The 4,121-nt window shown below is 41.9% G+C and overlaps 1 non-coding gene across 1 annotated transcript; it reads left to right on the top strand.

Annotated features, from left to right (window-relative positions):
• Positions 1–760: 760 nt before the first annotated feature.
• On the top strand, positions 761–879 carry LOC140247492 (5S ribosomal RNA). The gene has a single exon (XR_011902678.1). It is a non-coding gene; the product is annotated as a 5S ribosomal RNA (ribosomal RNA).
• Positions 880–4,121: the final 3,242 nt, after the last annotated feature.

The following is a 4,121-nucleotide window of genomic DNA, read 5'->3' as shown; positions in this document are numbered from 1 at the left end:
AAAACAGAATGGTTTCACCCAATCTGCCTAATGCAAATATTTCTGGTTTTATATTATCAAGGAGAGCGTTAGATGGCATGAGCCAAAACCACAGCAGGAACTCTGCAAGAAATGGAATGATGTAGACAGTGACAAAGAACTCTTTAAGTCCATGCTCTAGCTGTCTTTATTTTACTTCTATAGATAAAACCTGACAAAAAGAGGCTTGTATTCATGGCGGGTTGTGCTCTGGGACTATGTACATGCTGTAGGCTGAAAAGAATTGTTAACATCAGGGAGCAGTCTGAGAGCTTTAAATTCACCAGCAATGTCCTACAAGAAATAAAAATAAAAATCAGTTGACTCAGACTGAAAGTAAATAGCTTTAAAAGTTTAATTAAACTAAAATTTCCAGGTAAATTGAAATTGTGGTTGTCAGCCAAATCTAGTTCTGTACTGTTCCCTGCTAGGACGAAGACAATATTAGTGCTAGCAGTACTTTAAAACTTGCAAATGAGTTTAAGTCATGCAAAGAAACAACTTCCAGCTGAGATAAGTTTGACCTAGGTCAATGCAGGAAAATCTCCCATTAGTCTGCTTTCTAAATGAGAACTTGCTTCAGGCATAACTGCAGTAATAATTTATAGCCTGTACAGTCAGTCCAGCCACCATATGGAGTGAGATTGCATGGTGGCTAAAGTCGCCCGTAATATATAAACATACCTGCATAACTCTTTGGCCAGGCCTCCACTAGTATCCCGATTACATTATCTTTTTTTAAGCCTACGGCCATCCCACCCTGGTAACGCCCGATCTCGTCTGATCTCGGAAGCTAAGCAGGGTCGGGCCTGGTTAGTACTTGGATGGGAGACCTCCTGGGAATACCGGGTGCTGTAGGCTAAGATAATGTAATCGGGTTATCTAGATTTACCCGTGATAGAGGCTGCTGCCTAGAAGGGGAGAAATGAACAAAAACAACGGCAGCAATCTAAGGAAAGAACTTATTTTACTAAATACGAGACACAATATGATACAATATAACTACAACTACTATATCAAACAAGGCAGAGAAAAAGAAAGAGAGAAAAAGAGTCCCGGAGAACCGGGGGCCTACTGCAATCTCTAGGCGACAGGCTGGAACGTTGCTGATAGAGCGAGACAGCAGGGATGGAGCGCTCCAAAGCGATAGACAGGGCGAAAAGAGGGACGTTCCAGCCTGGGAGCGAGATTATATGTGTGTCCTCCTCCTCTGGTGATTCATCTCTGGCCGCGTTGTCCCCTGGGATATGTAGTTTCCTCCAAGAGCTGAGTACTCGGGATGCTGCCATTCCACAGATCTGGAGCATGAACCTTCCACACTTCCGCATACCCTCTGTTACACTTCCACATACCCTCTATTACACTTCCACATACCCTCTGTTACACTTCCACATACCCTCTGTTACACTTCCGCATACCCTCTATTACACTTCCACATACCCTCTGTTACACTTCCACATACCCTCTGTTACACTTTCTTATACCACCAAAACAGTTCATACCGCACATGATGTCATGATGTAGAATATTGACAGCACAAAACCATGACAGCCAAGCAGCAGCTTTGTGATAATAGGTCATTTGTAACTGGAAGGCTGTGAAAGACCGAATCAAGCAGTTGCTGGAAAGCAGATGAAACCTTTACATTATAACAAATACTATTTTAAACACTAACGCTCAAAAGATACATTTAATCAATGGAAGAAAACCAGAAGCAAAGAAGCCAAGCTTATTTGAAAGTTACAATATGTCCTCAGAAAATGCAAAAATGTTTTGAAGTCTAGGGGAAAAAATATTTCTCTTTGTGTAATTCAAATGTCTCCAATGTAATCACCTATGGCTGAGCTAGACCACGTATCTAGACTGCTTTTAGCTAACAAAACATCATTTAATATTAATAGGTGCTTACAGGAAGCTGTTTCTTCCTAAGGTAGTCAAAGGAAAATAACAAACAAACCTATTTCCCTCACTATATCAGAACCAAGAGTGGCTGGCTCAGATGGAAACACCCAGTCTGCCTTGTGGTAGGAGAGATCCTTCTCCAAGGCACTCTTTCAGGATTCCGTTTCCACAGACATGTCTTGTATTAGAATCATTGAATGATTTGGGTTGGCCCTTAAAGATCACTTAGTTCCAAACCCCTGCCATGGGTGGGGACATCTTCCACTAGAGTGGGTTGCCCAAAGCCTAATCCATCCTTGCCTTGAATTCTTCCAGGGATGGGGCATCCACAGGGAAACCTGTTCCAGTACCTCACCATCTTCATTGTGAAGAATTTGTTTCTAATATCTAACCTAAATCTACCTTTTGTTGTTGTTGTTGTTGTTGTTGTTGCTTAAAACCATTATCATTGTTCTGTCACTTCACATCCTGATAAGGAATCTCTTCCTATTGCTTTTGTAGTTAATCTTTAGGAAATGAAAGCTAGAAATCAGATCTCCCTGGAGCCTGGAACTTCTGCTCTCTAGGCCAAACCACATGAACTCTCTCAGCTTCTCTTCAAAGGAAAAGTGTTCTTATTAGTTCTATAATTTATGAATATTGTCCATTAAAATGGATATAAAACTGAACAGATCAGAAGCAAGTTTATTCTCTTCTCCAAAATGTATATGGCTAAGTGAAAACTGATATACATTTTTTTTAAATCATTGACTGAAAACCAGAAATGCCACTGCATAATAAAACCCCAATGCCACATGGGAGGAGTAGTTGCACTGTCTCAGTCCTTCTCTCTCATCTGTAGGATAACCATCCAATCTGGACAATGGGGTAGAGTGCATCCTCAGTAAATTTGCAGAGAACATGACAGTGGGGGGAACTCACCCATAGCCATTCTGAGAGATTTTGCTAGACTGGAGAGGTTGACTGACAGGAATCTTGTGGAGTTCAACAGGAACTCTTGACCCTGGGAACGACCATCCCCAGAACCAGCCCATGATGGGGGTACCCAGTTGGAAAATAGTTTTGCAGAACAGAATCTGGGAGTTCTGGTGAACACCAGGTTGAACATGAGCCAGCAACGAGCCCTTGCTGCTAAGAAGGTTGCATATTCTGGCTACACTGGGGAGTATCACCAGTATGTCAAGAGAGGTGATCTTTCTATTCTACTCAGCACTGGTGAAGTCACACCAGGGGCACTGTGTCCGATTCTCATCTCTCAGGACAAGAAAGACATAGACATGCTCGACAGAGTCCAACATAGGACCACCAAGATGATGAAAGGACTGGAGAAGGTCTCTTATGAGAAAAGGCTGACAGAAGGGCAAAGGGGGTGGATGTAGATAGTTTCTTTCCAGTGGTGCCCGATACCAAGAAAAGAGGCTGTGGACACAATTTTGAACTCAGGAGGTTCCCTCTGGACATTAGGAAACACTTTTCTGCTGTGCAGGTGATAGAACACTGGCATAGGCTGCCCAAAGAGGCTGTGGAGTCTTCTCCTTGGAGATCTTCAAAAGCCCCATGGACATGATCACCTTGGTCTGGGTGTTCCTGCCAGACCAGGGATTGGACCAGATGGACCCTGAGGTCTCTTCCAACCTTAATGATTCTGTGATTTTGTGATCAGGTCACATTTTTCATGATGGATTGCATTGTGGCCAACATCTATTTCTCATCATGAAAAAAGCGTGGTTAATCAAAATTCACTTTTCTTTGAAAAACAATTTTGACAGAATTTCTTTTAGCTTTTTCAGCTTAGTCTCTTAAACCATTTTTCTTCCTCTACCTGCTACTGCATGCCTGTGCATAGGTCTTTCTCCAACCTTCAACAACAATAAATAAGAAGAGTGATATGTTTCTTTGCAGTTCTGCATAGAGAAAAGCAAGATCTAGTCACTCTCTACACTGAGAAAGGAAGGAAAGAGCCTGTATATATATATATATATATATGTATGTATATGCTTGTCACCACCTGATACAACTTGCACATGGTCCTGGGTCAGTCCTTATGTGCAAGTGGGACAATAGCCTTGCTTTCCTTACAAGTTTTGTCTCAACCCATTTCCAGTCTAACAAAAGAGAAAGCAAAATACTCTGGAAATTGTAAAAGTGATCTTGATACAAAAGAAAGGGTTATTTTTGCTCAGCACTTTCCAGCCAGCTTT

This window comes from Excalfactoria chinensis, chromosome 1, assembly GCF_039878825.1.
Source record: "Excalfactoria chinensis isolate bCotChi1 chromosome 1, bCotChi1.hap2, whole genome shotgun sequence".
Classification (NCBI taxonomy): Eukaryota; Metazoa; Chordata; class Aves; order Galliformes; family Phasianidae; genus Excalfactoria; species Excalfactoria chinensis.
This window is presented reverse-complemented; position numbering and strand designations above follow the sequence as displayed.